This window comes from Humulus lupulus, chromosome 9 (assembly GCF_963169125.1).
Source record: "Humulus lupulus chromosome 9, drHumLupu1.1, whole genome shotgun sequence".
NCBI classification, from domain to species: Eukaryota; Viridiplantae; Streptophyta; class Magnoliopsida; order Rosales; family Cannabaceae; genus Humulus; species Humulus lupulus.
In genome coordinates this window covers 37,443,786-37,456,563 of record NC_084801.1, presented here as the reverse complement: position 1 = coordinate 37,456,563, position 12,778 = coordinate 37,443,786, and the positions used below count along the sequence as shown (strand labels likewise).

General features: G+C 39.6%; 1 non-coding gene across 1 annotated transcript; it reads right to left on the bottom strand.

Annotated features, from left to right (window-relative positions):
* Positions 1–12,261: 12,261 nt before the first annotated feature.
* Positions 12,262–12,368, bottom strand: LOC133802798 (small nucleolar RNA R71). Its single transcript, XR_009877544.1, has one exon. It is a non-coding gene; the product is annotated as a small nucleolar RNA R71 (small nucleolar RNA).
* Positions 12,369–12,778: the final 410 nt, after the last annotated feature.

Below are 12,778 nucleotides of genomic sequence, written 5' to 3'. Positions count from 1 at the left end.
AGCGGATTTCTCTAGGGAAATAGCTGATTTCAATGTTTTAACGATAAGGTGGCCAGTGTTGGTCTACTATGAGGTATGGACAGATAAGGGTATTACACGAAAGGCTTAAAGGGTGTTAACCTCGGTTTTTGAGGAGAGTTCGAGTTGGCAAGGAATTTATCAATAGATGAGCAGAGTTAATTCCACCCTTGGTTAAGAGGATGAGAGATCCTGATTAGAGGGTTGTGTTAAATATTGAGGCAGGGAGATGCCTGGATTTGGTACTCGGGCGGAGGTACTGGCTTAATGGGTTGGAAAGAACCTAGTTGATGAATGGTTAGAAGAGATTTTAAAGGCATGATTAGAACCGTGGAGGCGGGCAAATGTGTGAGTCTGGTTTGGACTGTTAGGGGTAACAACAGCGTAGATCAATGGGTTTGGTAAAGCGGGTAGTCCATTTCAGGAAGTTATACTGATGGATGTATCCGGAATTGGATGATGACCCATTTAAGGGCATGAGATCTGGAATAACCTAAGGCATTTGGGCTGCTTTGAGGAAAGAGTTTTTGGTCTGCATGTGGATGGCGGAGAGGGCCATATTGTTTGAAGAACTGATGGTTGATGTATAGAGCATGAGTGCTAGAGCCGCAAGGGCGGTGCTTCCTTTGATGGAATTAGCAAAGATAGATTCGTGATAATCAAGTTGAAAGAACCCCGGATAGGGTTGTGGCTTCTGGAATTGCCAAGAAAGGGGAGAGGTCTGGGTGAAAGGATGGTACTGTTATTTGATAGAACGCAGCAAGGTTGGATTCACGATTGTTGAGGTAGAAGGACCCCAGGCAGTGCTTGGGCACATAATTTGAGATTTGAAAGAAGCCTGATTGAAAAGGTAGATATCGAGATGGCGACAGGAACCAGGAGGTTAATTGGTATGCATATGAGGAAGAGGATGCCACCTGAGAGGAGGTCAGGTGAGGGCATGACTTCTACGTAGAAGGACTCGAGATGTTGGGATGGATTTCCCATGGTGAGGGAACGGAGAACCAGAGTGCAGCGATACATTCAAAGTTCGAGGCCGAGTCCTCAAGGGTGAGTATGTATCTGACGAGCTTATGCTTTGGTCATGTAGCGAACTGGAAGGATTCGGTGTTGCGAATGCTCCGAGAAGGTGATGGACATGGAGAGGGTGCCTCTATGGTGCCATTCGAGAGGCTGAGGATAGTGATACTTATTGAGAAGGAATTAGAAACTCTGGCAGATGGATTGTTGAGGATGTCATCTGGAGTACGTAAAGGAGACGGAGCTGTTCAGTGGGAAAATTATGTGGGTATGCAAAGGAAGATTTAGGGAATACTTCAAGGTCAGACTACGGATAGGATTGGTATAGGGAATGTTGTAAAAGACGGTTTTGGACGACAGAAAGCCTATTGAAACAATCGAAGGAATTTGAGCCTGGTGTAGCCACTGTGTTATACTACGGGGATTGTTAGCATCATCGGGGTAGGACGAAAAGTACGATGTTGGATACAAGGTAGGACGATGTCTCCAAGAGTTGATCTATGACCTGTTAATTTCAGTTGGAAACCAAGGAAAGAGACATTTCAGGAATTTTGTTTTGAACTGAGTAAAGTGCGAGGAGTTGGTATCAAAGATTCTAGATTTGGTTCAAGCTACGGCAGCACAGGTAAGTTCTTTAAGTAGAGGATACAAGAATGGTTCAAGCAAGTTCCCTTCAAGTTCACGAACAGTACATGTGGATTACTCCCAGACGGAAATGGTGAGCAAGTGACTATGCGAAAGACGTTTGTACCCAGAAGGCAGAGTCTCAGGTAAGGTTCTACGGATTGTTAGTTTGAGCGTCGTCAGGAATACTCAGATTAGAGCTACAAGGAGAAAGGTCAGGCATGAGGAGATTTGATCTGAAGCCGCAAAGAAGCTAATGAAGAACGTCCGAAGAATTGAAGGCATAACAAGACTGGTAAGCGCGTCATCTATTGCACAAGCACCTCCGGAGACAACTACATCAGAGATGAGGAGAACAGTAAAACTTGAGGTTAGACGGACTGAATGTGTCGAATCAGAAAGAAATTCAGAAGACAAGGTAAGAATTGATTAATATCTGGGAATGCTGGAATGTGTGTGTGTTATGGCTAAGTTAAGAGTGGTGGCATAAAGGACTTGGTCTATGATGAGGTACTTGAGTTGTGGGTATTAGTAAGAAGGTTAATGTTGAGACCCAGTTGTGGTGAAAAGTAACAGATTGATGATCAGTGTTTGAATTCTCGATTGGACGAGGAGAAATTTAATTAGAGGCGGAGCCCCTAACTGTGAGGCGAGTATCAGTCAGGGAATAATGCCATAGATTGCGATGGAGGATATAAGGCAACGACTGAGATTGGCGTAACGTTAGCAGGTATGATTAGCTGGTGAGTGTCACTGAGCTATGGAACCCGAAGTGTCAGCTTTGGTTGAAGCAGAGAAGGACCCTGCTAAGGTGGTACAAGTTGGAATACCAGAAATGGACGAAGGATCCAAATAGATTCGGGTTGTGAATGAGAATTCTGAATGGACATCATTCCACCTCCTAGGGTACGTCGTACCGGGAGGGTCGAGCGGGTGCCGGAATATAGCGTTTTCCTTTGGACCCTGAAGGGTTAGGTGATGTGGTAGTGTATCATGGGAATAGACCACATTAGACCTTAAGTAAGGTATTTGGACATGAAAAGTTTGACTCGGTTGTTTGAGTTAATGTTGGTTGGGTCGAGTGAACTGGCTTCAGGACGGAGCGTCGATGATATCGAATTGAGACCCTTTAGTAGTTTAAATTTTGGAATGGACTTAGAGAACGAAAAGAACAGAGTGGGAACCTGGAATTGTCAGTTGATTGCAAGTGAATTGGCAGTCTGAAAGTTATTAAAGATCTTAAAGAATTAAGCGCTGAGTAGGCGAATACTTGAGGTATTAAGGGAAGTGTAATCCCTGACGAGTTAGTCGCGGTGGCAGTTGTTGGTGTCTTGTTAATGTAACGCATAATGAATACTATGGGTTGGCTTTGGTTTAGAGAGAATGCCAGAGAGGTTGTTGGAATCCTTAAGGCAGGAGTGTCTGCATATTCGAAAGAATAAAGAGCAGGTAAATTGTTAAATGTTGAGGAAATAAAGTTCCGGAAGGAAAGATTTGTAGCTCTACGTAATAGCAGACGAGGATTTGTAAGGTGTTCAGAGAAAGAAGGGAGAGTTCTGACTCTTATTTCAACATGAAATTCAGAAGTTGTACTAAGGGTTAGGCCAGCGGGGCCTATAAGCTGATCCCACCTAGTAGAGGTGATGAATTGGTCGATGAATTGGCTATCGAGAAGACAATGAATTAGTAATTGTAATCTAGGCAGACCCTGAAGTTTCAGAAGGGTTGCGGGGTAAGCAAGAAGCTATCGGGAGCATGGCTATTAGACAAAATCTTGAGGGGCAAGATTGTTACTCCTGTAAGAGTGTTGTTGAAAAGTAAAGTAAAGGCAGTGGACCTTGGAAGTTGTGGTCAAAACTGCGGGTTTATTGACTGGTGTGTTTGGATAAATTTCGAGGACGAAATTTTTATGAGGAGGGGATAGTTGTAACGACCCAAATTCGCTAATAAGGCTTAAGGGCCTTGATTAGTGTGCCAGGAGGGCAGGCTGGGATTTATGTGTGATTTTATGAATTAAATGCATGATTATGATTTAAAGCATGTTATTTGGCTATTTGTTTAACTGAGATGCATGGCTATGTTTACTAGTATGCATGTAGGCCCGGATCGTGTTAGAAGGGCATAATTGTAATTTTGGCCATGTTGGGCATAACTGTATTGATATGTGATAATTGTATTCTGTGAATTGTACCACGTGGGTGTGGTTGTTTTATTGTGATGCACGTGCCGAGACGGTCCTAGAGAGCTAGTTAACTTAGATGTCACAACGGGATTTTGTACCCGGCTCGGGAGGAGCCTAGGGGTACCTCGGGGATTTTATGGTTAAGTTGAGGTTTAGCGGGTAATGGTTATTGGAGATTTAGTAACCTGGGTAACCATTAGTTACTGCTGTGAGTAACAAGTTTTAGAAAGAAAATGGTAGAAATGAAATAGAAGAGTAATGACTTAAGTGCCCTTGAAGGTTTAGATTGGAAAGATTAATAGGAAGGGGTAATTTGGTCTTTTGGCAAGGGGATTATGAAAATTTCAGCTGTGATCTAAGGGGGTACGGTTTGGGCATTTGGGGTCACTTGTGGCATTGATAGAAATTGAAGAGAAGAAAGAGGGGGAGAAAGAAGAGCTAGGGCAAGTGGAGAGAAAAGAAGAAGAAGGGTGAAGGGCTGAAGTGGGAACTTGGGAGGAGGATCTAGGGAGCTTTTGAGTGGATTCTCCATTTGAGGTAAGGATCTTGTGCATATTTAAGTTTGATTTCTGTTTTGAGTTGTGGATCTAAAGCTTGAGTTAGTTTCATGCCTTGGTTTGAGTTTTTCTGAAGTTAGAAATCAAGGGTTGAATTTTGGGTATGAGTGTGTTTTGGATCTTGATTCTAGTGTTTGTAGGTTGATAGAATGTTCATATGAAGTTTGGATTTGAGTTTTGGGGTTTAGGTATTGGTTTAGGATGATTTGGAGAGGTTGAAGCTCGGGAAAACGCGAAGGAAAAACCCAGAATTCTGGGTCTGCGAGGGCGTGCCGCGGCACGGGTTTTGCTTGCCGCGGCGGGGAGCCTCTGGTTTCTGGGTGCCGCGGCACAAGAAAGTTGTGCCGCGGCACAAGGCAAATTTCAGGATGGCATTTTTAGGCAATTTTAGGCCTTTGCTCCGGGGCTTCGGGGGATGTCTCCGGGATGTTGTTTTAAGGTTTTAGAGGTCCCGAGAGTGCGGGATTGGTCCCGGGAAGTGGTTTTGGGTTGATTAGTATTGAGGGATGTTTCTTGTGTGTTGTGACTAGGTTGTTGGTGAGGCTCGTGCTTGAGGACCGTGCTCGTGGCTCTAGTGCATCAGGAGGCTCGGAATGCAGGTAAGAAAACTATAACACCCGAGGTTAGGGCATGGCCCCAGATTGTATTATGTGCAAATGTTTAACATTAAATGAATCATGATGTGTGTGAATGATTATTTCAAATGTACTATATGTGTGATTATGATGAAATGAGCGGCAAGGGCCGAGTACGGCGTAAGCCGGGGCGGCCGTGGGCCGAGTACGGCGTAAGCCGGGGCGGCCGTGGGCCGAGTACGGCGTAAGCCGGGGCGGCCGTGGGCCGAGTACGGCGTAAGCCGGGGCGGCCGTGGGCCGAGTACGGCGTAAGCCGGGGCGGCCGTGGGCCGAGTACGGCGTAAGCCGGGGCGGCCGTGGGCCGAAAGTAACACCTAGCACATGGGATGCTATAATCAGGGCGGGGCCCGGTGGATACATGTGTTATGATATATATTCAGGGTGGGACCCAAGGGATACATGAGTTATCCTCGCGGTGAGAACCGATACCCCAGGGCTTTGGTAAGGGTCCTGGGGCGGCATGGCCGTGTTTGCTTAGTCTAATGATTGACTTGTTTATTTGTGGATTATCTGTTATGATAAACTGTATACATTGCATATGTTATGTTCTGCATGAGTTTTCTTGCTGGGCTTCGGCTCACGGGTGCTTTGTGTTGCAGGTAAGGGCAATGACTGAATCAACCAACCATGAGTACGGAGAGCGTGAAGCGGCGCGTACATGTTTGGCCTGCCCGACTGCTTTGGTTGGGGGTTTATTTGAAAATTGCTGTAATAATCTACGATTTTATGATTTATCAACTGTGAACTTATTTCAAGATGTAAATAGTTTTCAAACCTTATTTTGGGATCCCAAATGTTTAATAATAGAAGTTTTAATGAAATGATGCATTTTCAAAGATTACAGCCTTAACTTTTAATTAGTCACACTTTTGTTTCAAAACCTCGGTTAGCGAGTCCATTGCACATTGTTTTGTCTTAAAAAACTCACTTAGTAACGGCTCTAAGGAAGTAGGGCGTTACAGGTAACATGGATGGTATCACAAGTATCATACCACCACCCATTTACCTTTCCATGTATGACATTTATCTCACTTATTGTTGTCACTAGCTCTTCTTTGGTTGAGTTGACTCTTGCCTCATTATTTTGGTTCCTCTTGAACGTACAATCTCTTGCAAAATGGACATTCTTTCCACATACAAAGCAAGGTCCTTTGGAACTTTTGAATTGACATTCATTCTTCTTAGGCCCCAAAAGTTTTTGACCCTTGCCTTTATTCTTGCTAATTCATTTACCTTTGTTGCTGTTGGGAGGATAAGCCACCACATTGGCTTTAGAAGTCTCTCTGTTAGACTCTTCCTCATTATTATCTCTTGAACGGGATTCCTCCTTGATCCTCAAATGTTTGAGAATTTCCTCCAAGGAAATCTCTTCATTCTTGTGAAGGATTTTCTTCCTATAGCCCCTCCAAGATGGAGACAACTTGGCTATAGTGGTACCAACAAAGAATTGCTCCGGCAATACAATATTATGGATAGATAACTTATTTACAATAATTTGTAATCCATGGATTTGGGGAATAAGGGGTTTCATATCATAAAACTTAAATTCCATGTATTGAGAAATAAGGAATTTCTTTCTACCTTCTTCTTCCACTTCGCACTACTTATCATTCTTTGTGTTAGTGTAGATAACTACATATAATCATTTTGATAACACATTGAGGATATGACCCCTACATATTAGTTGATCTTCGCGTTTCTTTCTTTGTTTGATGACTTCTTGAGTGTCATCCTTCTTAGCGGGTTCTATAGCTTTTAGATCCTTATTCAAGACATAGAATACTTTGATAGTGGTTAGCAAAAACCTAATCTTGTCTTACACACCAACAAAGTTAATTCCATCGAATCTATCCAATCTAACGAAATCTTGAGTTATGAATTTCAAGGCCAAAATTGAATAGGATTCTTCCATAATGATGTATTTCAGATAATAGAGAATTTGAATTTTGGGAGAGAGTGAGATTACACCACCACAATATTAAGAATCTACACACAAATATTCTTAACAGAGACCAACAAAAGATTGAGTTAGAGGATGCAACCCTAGCTTGTAGACCAAACTTCTTGGATCTTCTTGAAAGCTTCAAATCCTTGCTAGAACACCACCTTGAACTTCTTCTTCTTCAGTAAAACATAACCAATGCTTATATATGAGAAATATTGTTGTCCAAATTCTCTATTTCATCGCCCTTAATGGATGCTTGAGGCATTTCTAAGAGGAAATGGGAATTGAAATTGAACAAGCCTTTAAATTCACAAATACAAACACTTTCTTTATTAATTTCTTGGAGAAAACTTGAGATCTTGAAAGCTATAGAGAGAGAGGTTAGAGAAAGAATTGTGAGAGTGATCAAGTTTATCAAAACTCTATGAGAATCCTTTTATAGAGAAGGCATAGTCATGAGGTATAACCAATGGGATTAGAGCCTTAAAACTCATCATAAAACACATGTCTGTACGGACACATCAGGCAACGCGTCACCTGCTGAGCATTACATAAACCCTAGGTTTCAGAAGATGCAACGCCACCCCAACAGGTCAAAACTTCCAAAATTGACCGTAAATACCTCATTTTATCACTTTGGACTCAAAAATACTTTAAGTGCCTACAATAGAAACTTAAATTTCACATCTCCACTATGTGAAATTATTAAGGGTTTTACACCTAGCTAGTGTAACAACACTTAGTCTTTGTATTTTAACCAATCATAACAAAATATTCATGCTACATCAATAACAATATCACAAAACAGACACGCCCAGCACAAAATATCACAAAGCAACAAATTTAGGAAAAACAATTATGTAAATTACCTATTTATATAATTTTATAGCCAAGACAGAGCCAAAAATCCCAATCCCAAACGAAAATATAAAAATTAAAAAACAGAGAGACAGGGAGCTACGACTTCAATATCAGCAACCAAATTCCTAATGGCGTCAAAGGAGAAAATTGTCTCATTCAATATGACTTTTTTAAAATAAACATTTTTTAATAAAGAGTGGAACACATTCTAAGTAGTGAGTATGTACCGAATCATGTCACAAGAAAATATAATCAAATTACTCCTTCCAAGTGTTCATTCTCTCTCAAACGCAGAAATAAAACAACAAAATTTGACAATTAAGATGAGTAGTTACAACTTACATCTCTAAAACAAAAAACATACTTAGACCCATAATCCCAGATCTGATATATACTTACCAAATCAAAATATATGTATAAAAAAATATAAACCCATAATCTAGATATGAAAATATGAAAATTACACGACAAACTCAAAACAACAAAACTCAATCTTGATATCAAATCCAGGGTTGTTGATACCTTTGCTGCAACCACGACCACAAGGATGCTAAACTCAGCTTCACCACCAACCTGTTGCTACCACCACCACCTACAAACATCAAAACAGAGAGAAAGAGAAAGAAATATCCAGAAAATTCAAATACAAAATAGAGAAATACCCACAGGCCCGACCTCGAATCCCCCTGAGACCCAATCCCGTTTGCCAAGACCCTTAAGCCCCCACATTTAACATCTTTCTCCCAAGACCTCTGAGCCCCTGTTGTTAGCATTGTTCGCCAAGACCCCTGAGCCATGCCAATCACGTCGTTTTCCCAAGACCCCAAGTCCGCCATTCAAGTCATTTTCCCAAGACCCCAAGCCATTTAGTTCACGTCGTTTTCCTAGTTTCCAAGACCTCGCCATGAGTAAGAGAGAGAGAAGTTGTGAGTGGGAGAAAGAGAGGTTGTGAGAGAGAAAAACAAGAGAGGCTAAGATAAAAGAGACAGGAAGTTGGAAATTTGGTTAAAGATAAAATGGGCTTTGGCCAAATAATATATATTTAATAAACACATTTGTGTGAGTGGGGTGCATTGACGCGAATAATTAAGTTTGTGTCACTACTCAATAGATAATGATGTCATTTATGATTTTTTTTTTGTCAGTTTTCAACTAACACAAATGCCCAAATATAGTCAATAGTTGGCTGACTCGAAATGACATTTTTGTAGTAGTGAACCAAACGCAACCTTTGTCCTTTTAACTTGTGAGTTTTTTTTTTATAAAAACTGAAGTCGTAGCTTATTTCCCTTGAAGCAGAACACCCAAAATTGATGTGAAAAGTCATGTAAACAATTTAACTTTGATTTTTTGTTATTATAAAGGATTATAATGAGTAAACTTCGAAGTTAAAGCCTCATTTTCTAATAGCATCAGATTATTCTTTTGTCTCAGCCCCCATTGCACAATAGAAGACTGGAAAAAGTATTTGTTTCTTGCTTTAGTAAAAATTAATTAAATTAATTAAAAGTGTATTTTATTAAGCTACACCACCACCAACTCGGGGACGTGGGTCTAGTGGTCAAGTAAGGCTTTGTATCTTCCCTCTCTCCCATAAAAGTTGATATCCCTTTAGGCACACCTCCAAGTTGGCATCACTGTAAATATATCACCAAAAGATATTGGGAGAAAAAAATGTTTGTGGTAGATTGTTGGGCTATTTCTGGAATTAGGTAAATTTTTCTAACTTGCAAATGAAAAGATAAAACAATGAAGTTATGTAATTTTAATTCTCAATGGCATTGAAATTTGATAAGGGGTACATAATTTGGTCACATACTTATGGTCAGTCCTAAGCCATGTGGGGCCTAAGTCAAAATAAAATTTTGGGGCCCCTATATAAATATGTTTATAATCACTTATCATTAAATTTTATTGTTTGGTGTAGAGGTAATGCATTTTCTACATTTTCTGAGAGAACAAAGGTGCAAATATGCTAGTGATTAGTGCTCAAAAATATCATTTTATTAATCTTAAAGTGTAAAATTAATTAAGTTTTAATTAATATTTTCATGGATTTATTGTCATATATTTTATATTTTAAAATATTTTAATTTAATTTGTGTTTAATTTTCAGGAAATAAAATATATTTTTGACACAAAGAAAAAGAAAGGAGAAAGAAAGAATTAAAATTGAAGAAATCATGAAGAAAATTGCATTTTTGAAGATGAAATGGCCCAAAACTAGGCCCAAAATGGAGCCTAAACGCAGCCAGCCGCCACTGACTCCTTCTGACACGACCTGCCACGCTGACACGTTCTGACACCGAGGGTCCCATCAGCCTGACGAGCCGCCACCTGGCGCCGCACCTGCACGGACTGCCACCAGACACGCGCGCCTGACGCGCCTGCTTTGTCTCCCACGGCCCGACCTTGACTGACGCCTCCAGCCCAACAGCAAACCATAGCCCGCCACGCGTCCCACTCGTCAGCCCATGCTCCCCAGCACCCGACCACGACCAGTCCGTGTCTCCCATTTTCATCAACTTTTTAAGCTACTATCCCACTATTTTATACACGGTTTTGCACGTTTTTGGGTCCTATTTACACTATAAATAGAGTACCAAATGGGGTAAAATCTCATCAGATTGTGTAAGGGAGAATAGAGATTATAGGAGAGAAAAACACTTATTTTTCATATTTTTCTTTTACATTTTTGTGAGTGAAAACAATTCCTATTTTAGGCTAAATTTTCTTGTGGAAAGGCTAGAGTGGAGTTCATGTGTTACATTATATTTTTAATATATTGATTCTTTATTTTGTTCTTCATTTCTATATATTTGTTACAATTAAATTTATTTTCTTCTAATTTTTGTTCTAAATTTATTATTATCTTTTACATAAGTCTAGTCATGCTCTTCTTATGTAATTTAGGTTTTTAATTTAATTTAGAATATTTGTTATATTATATGCTTTTTACTGCATTCTGCCAATGGTATTTTGTCGCTCTAAAGTATATAATATGATAGGTTTTAAAATTAGAAGTTAGTATAATTTAATTAAAGAACATATTTTAAGGTGAGCTTTATTATATATATTTTCTAACTATAATTAATGGTGTAGAATTATAGTTGAGTATAATGAATCAATTTTATTAAAATATATATATGTTTGCATGAATTAAACTTATGCCTTCCATACTTTCTTTCTGATTCTAATCCCTCGATTTTATTCATTTAATGTTTATATTCTTTTTCAAATTCACATTTTTCCAAAGTTTATTATTTTTAATTTACTAATCTTTCTTTTAATTTTGTACTTTACCTCTCAGTGGATACGACATAGCCCGATTACTACTGCGACTGCTTAGGAATTTATTGGGCAATATCAATTTTTGGCGCCGTTGCCGGGGAGGTAATTCTACAATTAAAGGTTTGCATAGTAAATTAATTTTTTTCTTTTTTATTTAAAAAAAAAAGGGTAGTATAATTTTTAATTTCTCTTTTATTTTATTTTTCCTTATTAATTTTTATTTTTTTTATTTATTTATTTATTCATTTTTTTTAATCTTATTTTTAGGTTTAGAATTTTATTTTCTAGATTTAGTTTTTTTTGTCCGAAAAAAAAAGCATAAAATTTTAAATCATAAAAAAAAAAATCAAACAAAGTATTGAGAACATTTGTGTAATCGTGGAAATTAGTCAAAACCAAACTTGTTCTGTCTTAGAAAAATTGGTTCTTAAATAAGGCATGTGTTAGCGTTACCCTCCAATCTTTTCTAAGAACCTCGGGGAGTTCTAGAAAAGCTCTTGGGCCTAAAGTGGTACCTTGGCAGCCTTTCCAATTGGCCTGGGAACATTTTGGTGTGTACTTATTACATTATTACACATTTGCGCTTATAATACTTACAAACTAAAAAATATTTATGCCACGAAACAGAGAAGCACTAGGGAGATTTGTGAGACAACAAGTAGAAACTTTATAAAACTCTCCTAGTTTGTCGTTTTCTTCCATTCGTTCAAACACTCCTGATTCACCGAGACTTCCTGAACCACCCACGATGGCTCATCAAGATGAAGTCCAACCAAGAACGCTACAGGAATATTTACATCCTACGCGTACAGCCACACCTTCGTGCATAATGTATCCCAACAATATGCCAAATTTCGATTTCAAACCCGGCATGATTAACCTCTTACCAACCTTCCATGGGTTGGAAAATGAGAGTCTGTACGTGCATATTCGGGAATTCGAAGAGGTGGTGGCTACATTCAACAACCGAGCTGATGTCACCAACATTGTGAGATTGAAATTCTTTCCTTTCTCACTCAAAGACAAAGCAAAAAGCTGGTTGTATTCCTTAAGGCTAGATCTATCGGAACATGGGACGAAATGACAAAAGCATTCTTTGCCAAATATTTCCCGCCCCATAAGACTAGCAGCCTTAAGAGACAAATCTCTACCTTCATCCAAAAACACCATGAAACTTTCCATCAGGTCTGGGAAAGGTTTAGAGATTTGATAAATCAATGCCCACATCATGGATACGAAAGCTGGCGTCTGATCAGCTATTTCTATGACGGTCTCACAACCGGACAAAGGCAATTCGTACAAATGATGTGCAATGGCGAATTCCTTCAAAAAGATCCCGATGAAGCTTTCGAGTACCTCGACGATCTCGCTGAAAAATCCTACACATGGAATGGACCGAGTATTATGGACAAGCCATGATCAACTGGAATCTACCAATTGAAGGAAGAGGACAACGTCAAAAGCCAAATTGAATCATTGAGACAACAATTCGAGGCCTTCAAATCTCAAGAAGGTAGAGGAATCCACATGGCTGCAAAGGTAGAGACACGAGATCCATGCTTCATCTGTGGAGGGACAGAACATCAATTGCAAGAGTGCCCAACTCTTAGTGAGTTAAGATGAGGAAAAGAGGAACAATGCAATG